Here is a 13,460-nt window from a genome sequence, read left to right as displayed (position 1 = left end):
TTGATGAATCCAAGCAACATTCTCCTATCCACCTGACCCGCCATCAACTACTGATGAATCCAAGCAACATTCTCCTATCCACATGGCTTGTCATCACCTACTGATGAATCCAAGCAACATTCTCCTATCCACCTGATCCGCCATCATCTACTGATGAATCCAAGCAACATTCTCCTATCCACCTGACCGCCATCACCTATTGATGAATCCAAGCAACATTCTCCTATCCACCTGACCCGCCATCAACTACTGATGAATCCAAGCAACATTCTCCTATCCACCTGACCCGCCATCAACTACTGATGAATCCAAGCAACATTCTCCTATCCACCTGACCCGCCATCAACTACTGATGAATCCAAGCAACATTCTCCTATCCACCTGACCCGCCATCAACTACTGATGAATCCAAGCAACATTCTCCTATCCACATGGCTTGTCATCACACCTACTGATGAATCCAAGCAACATTCTCCTTTCCACCTGACCCGCCTCATCTACTGATGAATCTAAGCAACATTCTCCTATCCTCCTGACCCGTCATGACCTTATGAATCATAAGGGCCGTTTCATAAAGCTGTTCGTAAGATAAGAGTAACTTTAAGAACGGTTGGTTATCCTTTCTCGTGATAAATGATATCATTTAGAGCGTAAAAGTTTTTCATCAATCGTTCTTAAAGTCAAAGTCGCTCTTAACTTACGAACTACTGATGAATCCAAGCAACATTCTCCTATCCACATGGCTTGTCATCACCTACTGATGAATCCAAGCAACATTCTCCTATCCACCTGATCCGCCATCATCTACTGATGAATCCAAGCAACATTCTCCTATCCACCTGACCCGCCATCACCTATTGATGAATCCAAGCAACATTCTCCTATCCACCTGACCCGCCATCAACTACTGATGAATCCAAGCAACATTCTCCTATCCACCTGACCCGCCATCAACTACTGATGAATCCAAGCAACATTCTCCTATCCACCTGACCGCCATCATCTACTGATGAATCCAAGCAACATTCTCCTATCCACCTGACCCGCCATCAACTACTGATGAATCCAAGCAACATTCTCCTATCCACATGGCTTGTCATCACCTACTGATGAATCCAAGCAACATTCTCCTATCCACCTGATCCGCCATCATCTACTGATGAATCCAAGCAACATTCTCCTATCCACCTGACCCGCCATCACCTATTGATGAATCCAAGCAACATTCTCCTATCCACCTGACCCGCCATCAACTACTGATGAATCCTAGCAACATTCTCCTATCCACATGGCTTGTCATCACCTACTGATGAATCCAAGCAACATTCTCCTATCCACCTGATCCGCCATCATCTACTGATGAATCCAAGCAACATTCTCCTATCCACCTGACCCGCCATCAACTACTGATGAATCCAAGCAACATTCTCCTATCCACATGGCTTGTCATCACCTACTGATGAATCCAAGCAACATTCTCCTATCCACCTGACCCGCCATCACCTATTGATGAATCCAAGCAACATTCTCCTATCCTCCTGACCCGTCATGACCTTATGAATCATAAGGGCCGTTTCATAAAGCTGTTCGTAAGATAAGAGTAACTTTAAGACCGGTTGGTTATCCTTTCTTGTGATAAATGATATCATTTAGAGCGTAAAAGTTTTTCATCAATCGTTCTTAAAGTCAAAGTCGCTCTTAACTTACGAACAGCTTTATGAAACACCAACCCGAAGCAGATGCCATCCAAGCAACAATCCTGTTCAATCCCTCGCTGACCAGGCCGGATGGATAGTGATGTGTACTCGAGCGTATATTATATTCCTCTTGCAATCATAGCTCAGGATATTTTTGCAATAGGCGGTAGTCGGTCGTGTCGGGTGTGGTAGAAAGATTGGTCTACACCGGGTTAATTCTTGCGCTGATGGAGAAAAAACAAAGAAAATGAAACAAGTGTAACGGTCTATACATACAAGTCATGTTCCATTATGCCATCCAAAAAATTAACAAAGAGTTGCAATTGTAACTTTTTTCACTCTGACCATGCTGGTGTCGACAGAAATCAACAGCCAACTTATATACGATCAAGATTTCCATGATAATTACAGTTAAATGATCTTTTAAAAGATCCCTGCAAACCAATTGAAATCAATTCTTATGGTACTGTACTGGGGAGTACAATTCATATACACGATATACATTTTTTTTTATTTGCAAAATTTCATATCCCTTAAAGGACAAGTCCACCTCAGAAAAATGTTAATTTGAATCAATAGAGAAAAATCAGACAAGCACAATGCTGAAAATTTCATCAAAATCGGATGAAAAATAAGAAAGTTATGACATTTCAAAGTTTCGCTTCATTTCACAAAAACAGTTATATGAACGAGCCAGCTACATCCAAATGAGAGAGTTGATGATGTCATTCACTCACTATTTCTTTTGTTTTTTATTGTTTGAAATATGAAATATTTTGATTTTCTCGTCTTTGTCATGTGAAATGAAGTTTTATTCCTCCCTCAACAAGTGGAATTCCATTATTTTAACATTTTGTGCTTTAGGCAAGGAGGTCCTAATCGTCAAATTCGTAAAAATTGAAATATTATAAAATTCAAACAATAAAAAACAAAAGAAATAGTGAGTGAGTGACATCATCAACTCTCGCATTTGGATGAAATTGGCTCGTTCATATAACTATTTTGTTAAAAATTAACTTTGAAATGTCATAACTTTCTTATTTTACATCCGATTTTGATGAAATCTTCAGCATTGTGCTTGTCTGATTTTTCTCTATTGATTCAAATCAACATTTTTCTGAGGTGGACTTGACCTTTAAACGGCTCTAGATCCCATTCATGCAACGAAATCAGCAGACAGAGTGAACATAACTAACATTTTTATAATAGACATAATTATGCCTAGCAACATAATCTAAGAATCTTATGCTTTCTATACAATATTTATACACAACATTTTCTTTTGCTGGTGATGGTTCAGCATGTCTGACATTGCAGCTTTTTGGTGAGATCTTAGAAAAATTGTACAGTGTTTACATAAGATTTTTGTCACTTTGAATGACTGAATAAAAATATAGAGCACCGGGTCATCCGAATTGAGAGACTTGACGTTTAATACACATACCCATATCTTTTATCTTACGCATGTATGATTCATAACAGATTTGAAATGTCATTGTTTATGAAATTAAAAAAAATGTCACTTTTCAGGGTTCTTGTATATTTCTTTTTAAATCAGATCATTATTTGAGTGGACTGCCAAAAACATAAAAGCTCGGAAAATATACTTTTAAAATGGCGTACAGATGGGGGGGGGGGCTTTAAGGGCTCACCCCTCCCAAAGTTCCATGACCATGAAAAAAAGTAAAAGGGGAAACAAAAGAAAAGGAAAGCAAAAAGGTGAAATATGATATCAATATCAATCCCACTACAGGCAAAAATTTCACTTACCTGCTTCGCTCTCTCGCAACTTTGTAGATTTTTTTTCATATACGCTTTGCTATGCCCCTCAAGTTTATAGGTCATTGGGTCATTGTTTTAACCCTTATCAATCGGGGCTTTTGGGGCTGGGAGAGAGGGTTGAATCATCCCATGAGATCTCAGACAATCGCGCGAGCGCCGAAAATATTTGCATAGGGTGAGTGCATGTGGGGCTGTAATCTACAAGGCTGTATCATTATTTTTTACCCGATATTATAAGATTTTTAAATATATGTATACCTTATGCAAATATCTCATTACCAAGAAGCTGTGAGCGAGAGAAGTGAGCTAGCAAAAGTGTTATTTTTTTATTAAATTTTATGATAGATTTTGATACAAATTTCTAAAAAGGGTATCAAAATTCATGACCCCAAAAATGAAAGGAGAAAGGGTGAATTACGATATCCTATACTGGATAATATATTAAAAGTCTATCATAAAATTTGAATTTTGTATTTAAAAATATTTAAAAAAGGTTTAAATTTTGTCTCAAATATGTCAGTTGCCTTTAAAATTTTGGCCCATTACACTCCCGTCCATCACTCACTCTCTCTCTCCCTCTCTGTTTTGATCCTCCGCTCTTCGGAGATTAGCTATAAATCGCTGTCAATAGCAAAGATGAGATGATCATGTACTGGGATGAATTCTAGCTCATTATAGTTAGCATGTGAAGAGTACAGGCGATGGGCATGAATTTTATATAAATAATGAGTCATCTTCAGGATGGAATCATTAACATCTTGATATACCTACGGGTTTTTTTTTAATGTCCAGTCCACCCAAGCAAAACGGTGATTTGAATAAATAAAGATATATAAAAAAATATAATGCCAACAATTTTATAACAAAATCGAATGTAAATGAAAATGTGACATTTGAAAACTTCGATTATTGTCACAAAATTAGTAGGATTGGCTATACATGTATATGCACATCATAATAAGTGGATGTGGGCGAAGCAAACATTCACAATTTTGTTGCATGTGCATGTACACAAAATAGAACAGAAGACATTATTAATCAAGTAAAGTCTAACAAATAGACATTACTTGATTAATGATGTCGAATTTCAATCGAATTTCAATAATGGTTACAAATGCATATAATAGCTATATAGTTATAAAGATGTGCCAGCTGTAAATGAGGGGGGGGGGGTGCCAAGCGTCATCGCAAGGTTCTACGAGACAACATCCAAGGTATCACGGAATGAGACAGTAGATATGGCCCATAGAGATGTATACTAATTAGGCGTTATTATATCTCTATGATATGGCCCTAAAAGTTTAGATGTTGTCAATTTGACAAGTACACGTGCATTTTCATGCATTTTTCCCATGCAGGTTGCTCTAACCGTGTCTAGTGGCTTGCCAACTGCTTGCCATCGTCTGGATATTAATTGGATATAAACAATTGGATGTAAACAAATTGGATATAAACATTTCCGTAGAAAGATATCCTTAATCTTGTTAGATTTTCTCAAACTTTGAAAAATAGAGATATATAAACTCTGAATAAATCTTGGCCAGTACCAATACCTGTTACAGTTTGACTTAATTGTTATTTCTTTGCACTTACACTAATGCAAGGTTTTAAACGTTGTAACTGTTTTCTATCATTTAACATTAAAATAATTATTTCACTTGCCTGGTAATGGTTTTCATCACACCAATGTCTGAAATCACTTACTGCAGCTTCCATCCTTTTCTCCCATGTAAGCAGTAATATCAGGAAAGGAAAATCCGTCGGATGTTCAGTTATTTGAGGACACAAGTCATATCCGTTGTTTGTAGATTCTGCTGTCCTCATGGTCGTTGTGGCGCCTTCTCGTGTACGCCATTGCTGTTGTCACTGGTCTGCATTCATGTCAGTTAAACGTGCATTCACTCTCGCCTGCCCATCAGCTTTTCAAAAAAAAAAAAATCCCGCCATTGTTCGCTCGTTCGCCTCAGTGCGTTACGGTCGTTACCATGAACCTGTACGAGCGGGCATTGTAGTAGGCTTCTTCTTCTTTCCTTGATTGGCAACCAGTCAGGATTGACTATTTTTGCCACAGCTTTTGTTCATTTTCAGTAGCTTATTATATTTTTTTTCTTTTTCCATTCCTTTTTTCCCTCTCTCTCTTTTCTTTTTTTTCTTTTTCCTTCCTTTTCTTTTCTGTTATTTTCTTTGACTTTTTTTTCTTCTTTTTCCTTTTTTTTCCCTTTTTCATGTTATTTTTTTTTCTTCTCTTTTCTTTTTTTTTCTTTCTTTTTTCTTTTTTTTTCTTTTTTTTCCTTTTCTTTTCTTCTGTTTCTTTTGCTTTTCTTCTTATTTTTCTTCTTTTTCCTCTTTTTTGTCTTTTTTCTTTACTTTCTCTTTTTTCCTTCTTATTTCTTTTTCTCTCCCTTCTTTTTTTTAAATTTATTTATTTTTCTTTTGTATGCCTTCTGATTCTTGCAGCACGTTTGATTTTCTTCTGCTACGGTAAGATGCAACAGAGAAAGCAAAAGTAAACTGGATTTGTGGCCTGATAAACTCCAGGTTTTGTAGTAGGATTCATTTATACTGATTGCCTCTGTCACTGTCGTTTCAATAAATTTCCATGCTGCATGTTTATTTGGTTAACTTTGATAAATGGTATAATATTCATACGAAGGCGATGATAAATCACTGAAATCATGGAACATCAAGCGTGTATAGATCAGGGACACCGGACCATGTTACGGATAGGGGAGGGGGGGGGCGCAAAAGTGAAAATAGATGTCAAAAAATACAATGCAGAATTATGCGCCGACAAATGTAATTTTGTAAAATTATGTTTAATAGCATTTTTATGCCAGGTTTTATGGCTTTCAAGTATCTTCCGATGCTTTTTAAAAACATTATATTGGCATTGCATATCATGATTTTTTTTTCAAGTTGTCAACCTTATTGTGTGTGCATGGGGGATCGATAATGCTGCCCCCAATATTTTAATAGCTCAGTCGCCAGTCTATTAGGAAAGGGCGGGTTCAGCTTTATAATTATGGGGGTTGGTAAAAAAAAATAGAGAAAAACTGTGACAAAGAGAGGGAGGTGATCGAGAGAAAGGAAAAGAGGAAAGAAGAGAAAAGGGGAGGTGCGGATGAGAACACTGGTCTTTCGATGTTCTTTAATTTTCATTCGCACTTATAATTTTAAATACTTTATACACAATGCGCTCTGTACCTTTATTACTATCATTATCATTTTTATTATTGTGAGGGAGAGGGGGATAAAATGGGGAAGAAATAGTAATGAGTTTGTATATACATTTAAAGTTATATATTTTTTTAAAACCCCATATAATTTTTCGTTTACTTCACGAAATGCCTTTTGTTTATAGCCTCTGTTGCATAAGAAATTATAATTAGAATCGGATAAGAGGAAAGAGGGAGGGGTGGAAGTCCGTGGAACCCGCGAGGATCCCCTCCATGATCTGCCAATACAGGAGCCCGAAACACAGAGCTTACCAATGATCGTAGATAATTTTTCTACGATTGGTTGCATTGACCGAAATGTACAATCATTCGTAAAAATCAAGTGTACGACCAATCGCTAACCCTTGTGTTACGAGAGACGGGAATCACTTTTCACAACCCATATAGATTTGGCAATATAAATCCTTGTGACCACAATAACTTTGTGTCAGTGTGGCTTGTCATTTTCCATTACAACACACACCCACACATCCACCCCTACGCACACTCACACAAAATGGTCATCGCAAAAAATTATGTTCTGTAAAGAATGGGAACAAAATGGAATTATTTTCAGGGTGCTGTAACACAAATGTTAACGATCGATCGCTAAATGAAATGGCCTATCAAGATCATCGTTGCATGCGCAATTTCCTCAGTAGACTGACTAGGAACCAATCAGAATTGCTCTTTCAAATTAGTGATAAATCACAAACCTTTGTGTTACAGGAATCATGCAGGTCTCAAGAGCAATCACCTCACCAGTTTCTCAGGCAAACATTTTCAATCGTCAATGCTGGTCTGAAACATGCATACACATTGAATTTTCACATCACTGACCAGACAGCATCAAAACATTTCCCATTAAAACACGTACAAAAAAACAAACAATCAAAAACATCCCTAAAACATATTTTGAACATGGAAAATCCACGCATCTCCTATTTCATATTTCATGCAATGACTATGTAAAAAAAATGAATAAAAATAAGCCCATGCCCCAGCGTGCAAGCCAATTTTTTTCCGAATATGAAACCAGAATTTTAGGGTCAAAGTAACAAAAATTGTAGAATATGCAGCATTTATTTATTTATTTACCCTGTACATCAGATGAAACTCTATAAGCTTTACAATAATAGGCTATCTGTTGTATGTTTGATTAAGTTACATAATTATTAGCTGAGATCCCATATCATATAATTATTGAATTAGTAGCATTAACAACACTTTAATCACGTTATGTTAGAGGTAATTCTTACAATGCGAAATTGGACTTTTGTGAAAATAGTTTACAGGATTTTCTCATGATTTGCTTGTTTTCATTATCATAATTAGAAACACTAGTTTAGAGGGTTATTTTAATGTGGTTATTACAATGTTGGAATTAAAAATCTTGCATACAGTGAACCCAAAGGACAGGACTTTTGTTATTACAAAAAGCAATTTGATATAAAATTAAAATACAAAGGTGTATCGAGAAATGAGCAGTATTGGGCATAGCTGAGAACTGAAAAGAATGATAATGAGACCGACACAGTGATTATGTGACTGTGACTCAAAATTAAAAAGGAAATACAGACAATGCATCAATATGATCTGTCCAGTAGTACTGGTATATAGTAATTTATTCTTCTGTACAAATGACAATTTCTGTAATAATATACAGTATTACACAATAAGAATAATAACATCGTATCATGTATATCATATCTAAACATGTTCATTATAAAGCCTCTTTAGAAAAACAAAATTGATTTCAGTAATATATTAGGTAAATAAGATATACATAAATATATCATTTCATCTATAACAGGGCATTTGAAAAATTTGTGACATGAAAAATACATTGATTTGATCTGTTCACAAAATACCTATAAAACAAGACGTTTGGTTCTAGAAAGGCCCATGCAGCGTTTGGATGGGTGGGTGGATGGTTGGGTGGATGGATGGATGGGTGGGTGGATAGATGGATGGATGGATGGATAGATGGATGGATGGATGGATGGGTGGATGAGTGGGTGGATGGGTGGATGGATGGATGATGGGTGGATGGATGGATTAATGGATGGATGGGTGGGTGGATGGATGGGTGGGTGGGTGGATGGTGGATAGGTGGATAGATGGATGGATGGATGATGGATGGATGGGTGGGTGGGTTGGTGTGTGGGTGGATGGATGGATGGACAAAATATGGAAGTTAAATATAAAGTTCTCATACACAATATAGTGAGAGAGCAGGGGAGAGGTAGGAATGGAGCGAGAAAGAAAAGGTGCATAAGCTAGAACATTCCTTCATGTGACGACATGCACAACCCTGACCCCCTACATAACAGTGACCAGTTCGTAGTTACTTCATGGACAATTTTGGTCAAATGACCTTTCATTTCTTTCATTATGAAAGGCAGATTTCAAAATAAGATATTACGTAAGCTTGCCTTACATAGCAGGGTGAAGAAATTGAATAGACAATGTGACTAAAATAGCACACCAATGCACACTTTATGAAGGCATTTGTTGCATTCCTATTTTGAATGCATATCATATGTTGCACAATGTACTTGATGGCAAACTGTGAAATAATTATAGGCCGATATCACTGCTATCGTCAATTTCCAAAGTGTTAGAAAAACTTATTTTTGATCGTACTATGTCCTTTTTTGTAAGTAATCATGTTTTCGCAGATTCGCAATTTGGTTTCAGACAAAAACATTCCACGATACATGCAATTTTACAATTCGTTTATCATGTTGCTTCCGCTAACGATGATCATTGTCATACACTCGGAATATTTCTGGACCTCTCCAAGGCCTTCGATACCATTGACCATCAAATATTACTGTATAAACTCTTTCACTAAGGTATTCGTGGGAAGGCCTTGGAGTGGTTTAGAAGCTATCTCAAAGGAAGGTCTCAATTCGTTTCTGTATATTAAGGGTGTTAATTCGTCTTTTAAACAGCTACTTTGTGGTGTCCCTCAGGGATCTCTTCTTGGATCTTTACTTTTTATTTTGTATTATTCATTTATATATTTATTAAAATATCTTTATACAGGATAGCAGGCTCAGATTAACTGTTTTTCAGCCTGGTCCTGTTAACATAAAAATAACAATATATACATAATAGATAAAAAAAAGTAACATTGGGTTCTGTAATGATTGAGTTCAATAACATTTAAAATTAGAATTATTACAAATACAAAATTGTTCAAAGATAACATACACTACCAGTCACAATTCCCAGACTTACCACTACCTGCCTCAGCCAAAATCCAGCCGAAACAGGCAATAGTGATTCAAAAGAATGGTGACTGGTACTGTATTAATTTTTTGTAATCGATGAAATGGGAAAACTATCCTGTATACAATGACTTTCAAAACTCTTCTCTGGTCCTGTCATTTACTTTATTCGCTGATGATTCTTCCGTTTTCTTTTTCCATAAAAATCCAAATATCCTATTAGAAACAGTTAATATTGAACTCAGACTTGTCGCAGAATGGATATGCGCTAATAAACTTTCCCTTAACATAAATAAAACTCAATGAATGTTTTCAGTAATTCTATTTCACAGTTACCCGGTAATGTTTACATTAATAATACTGTTATAAATATAGTTGATTCGTTAATATTTCTTGGTCTTATTATTGACAATAAACTTTCTTGGGAAGAGCATAATTTGAAATTAAGTAAAAGTTTGCGAGGAATGTTGGTTAATCTATAAACTAAAATCGTCATTTTCATAAAAATGCATATTTTAAAGGGTTTATACTTAACACTTATACTACCTTATCTGAACTACGGTATACTTGCATGGGGTTATTCGTTTAATTACCAAATGGACAAATTGTACATGTTAATTCTTCAAAAACGCGTATTGCGAATAATTTGCCATTCTGACAGGTTAAGTCACACAAACATTTTATTTTTCAACAATAAAGTATTAAAGGTGTATGATTTATATAATTTCTTTTGTAGGGTGTTTCATGTTTCAATTGAACTCAAATGCTCTTCCTCATGTTTTTACATCACTATTCCAAAAGAATCAACATTCGCATAGTTACCCTACCCGACAGTCGTCATTCTTTCATTTGCATAGGTTGAGAACAGTACTTAGGAGAAGAACGATAGTATACACTGGTCCAGTTTATTGGAATTCCCTGGATATGACACTTAAGCAACTACAAAATTATAATATTTTCAAACATCACTTGAAAGCAAAGCTTCTTCTTCAATATAATGAAACAAAGTGAAATTGCTCTTTATTGGTATGTTCCATTGCATTTTTGTCCAAAGAGCTTATCCAGAAGATTCTTAAATTTTGTTGGATGGCAGCTTCTTACTTTATTTCTTTTGCTCTTTTATTTCTTCGTGTCTTTCTTCGTTTTTTGTCACTTTTCTGCATGTATTGTTTTTGTCGGTGTAAGTTGATTGATAAAATGTTGTCAAAAATAAGTAGTTATATCAAAAGTAATGTATAAAAAAGGGAACCTTATCTACAAGCATTCTGCTTTTAAGGTTTCCTCCACTTTTTCGTTTTTTATGTACTTAAACATCTATTAATATGTATTGTTTAAGAATGCTTGCTATTTATACTTTATAGTCTACGTGTGTAATGGTGGTTCAACTTAGTTATGTAAGTTAAGTTATCAAAGTTTTGTAACATAACGGAATTGTGGAAATAAAACCTAAATGAAATGAAATACCAGTCGTTCGTGGACCCATTGTTGTTTTTTGTGGATGTAAATGAAAACCACAATTCAATAGAATATATGAATAATGAAGACATTAAAGTTGGTGCTTATCTCATTGAAACCACCATGTCACTTTAGTGACCTTCCTCTGATCATCCGTAGAATCTTTTGATCATGCGCAGAAAGGAACTACGAAAGGCCTTGTGGGATGGCTGATAGGACTCTGAACCCCCCCCCCAAAAAATAAAAATAATTAAATTAAATGAATGAATATTTTAAATATATATGAAATAGATATATAATAAAAACATGAATTTTAAAATAATAGGTACTGTACATTTTTGTGCGCGAAGAATTTTTTTCTCTTAAAGTGAGATGTCTCTTTCACTCTTAAACCTGCATGCTCGTGAAAAAGCCACAAAAGGCAAAATAAAATTATAAAGGGCCAAAGGATAGGAAATTATTCTTAATCTCAGGCCCCGCGGAAGCGGGGGGAGGGGACTTCAGTCCCCCATTTTTTTTTTCAAAAACCGTGTACAAAAACGTAAAAATTACCATAATATGATTGTGATTATTTGCATGTTCAGCCCCCCCCCCACTTTGAAAATCGTCCTGCAGCCCCTGAATCTAATGCTAGGTTCACACCAACGCCGCTTTGATGGCGCTTTAAAGCGGCGTGCAAAGCGGTGGCAAAGCGTAACAAAGCTTAATTAAAGCGTAAAGACCGTAATAGAGCATGAGAAAGCTTTGAGCAATTCGGGACATGCGGCAAGAGCGCCAAAATTTTTTAAACTGTTTAAAAATTTGAGGCGATCTGTCACGGATTGCGAAAAGCGGGAAGAGCGCATTAAAGCTTATCAAACCGTCACAAAGCTTATCAAAGTCGTAGGAAAGCTTAACAGAGTTTAAGAGAGCTTGGTTCAAAGCGGTGACCCCACTTTTGATACTTTGCCCATAGGCCCTACAGTTAAGGATTCGTTCAGCCTGATTTTTACCGGTTATGGACCTTTGCAAGAAGTACTTATAACACAAAAACCACTGAATGTGATTTGGGTATTTTTGGATCAATTACTAAATGAAGAGTTGGTCTTTTCAATGAAACAAAAAATAATGAAAAAAAAACCACCAGAAGTGTACCGGGCATTTTTTAATGGGACACCCTGTATAAAACAGAATAAAATAAAAAGGCAATAGAATAAAAAAAATAAATAGAAAAACTTTTTTTAAAACTTCAAGTTTTCCACAAAGTTTTTTTCTATTTATTTTTTTACTATATTTCGTTTTTTAATTCTATAATATTTTATTTCCTTTGTTTTATGTTCTTTTTTATAAAATTGATTTTCTAACTAATTTTTTAATTAGTAAGAAAATCAATTTGTAATAATTTGTACAAATAAATTTAACAAAAAATGCGTATTTTAAAAACCTTTAATCGCACATGTCTAAATTTCGAATTCTGCAACTTGATTCCTTTAAATTTTCACTCCTGATGTACAATAGTAGTATTTTTTTATATTTAATGGGTAAGAAATCAATAAAGTCTGTATTTATAGTTTTACAAGCAGATGAAATACATAACAACAACAATAACATCAATAATAATAATAACATCTTCACAAGTACACACAATACAAAATTATTTCAAACTTGTATTAAAAATAACGAATGTGCATATTGGAGTATGTTCTTATTTCCAGACAAAAAAGTCTTTATCTTCATCATTCGCTTCTGACGATATCTGAGCCACTCCTTTCTTGACTCAATCAGGAAGTACCTCCCCAGCCATTCTTTGTTGCCAGTCAACAGCACCCACTGGAGAGTATTCTCTGAGATGATCTCTCTGATGTCTGGCATCCACAGTGGCGAGGTTCCCCCTTGCAGGTGGTTGCGGAACATCTTCCCAGTGAGGTCCACCTCCCCTGGCCCCTAGTGCGAAGCTGTGCTCTTCATCTTCGTGGTCCACCGCATTGGCTGCCAGCGCCACCCTCTTCTTCAGCTGGTTGTGGAGCACCACAGCATGCAGTCTCCACTAAATCTCTGATGATGTTATCTACCTTCTGTTCCAGTGTTCACAACAG

Source organism: Lytechinus variegatus, chromosome 3 (genome assembly GCF_018143015.1).
Source record: "Lytechinus variegatus isolate NC3 chromosome 3, Lvar_3.0, whole genome shotgun sequence".
Taxonomy (NCBI): domain Eukaryota; kingdom Metazoa; phylum Echinodermata; class Echinoidea; order Temnopleuroida; family Toxopneustidae; genus Lytechinus; species Lytechinus variegatus.
This window is presented reverse-complemented; position numbering follows the sequence as displayed.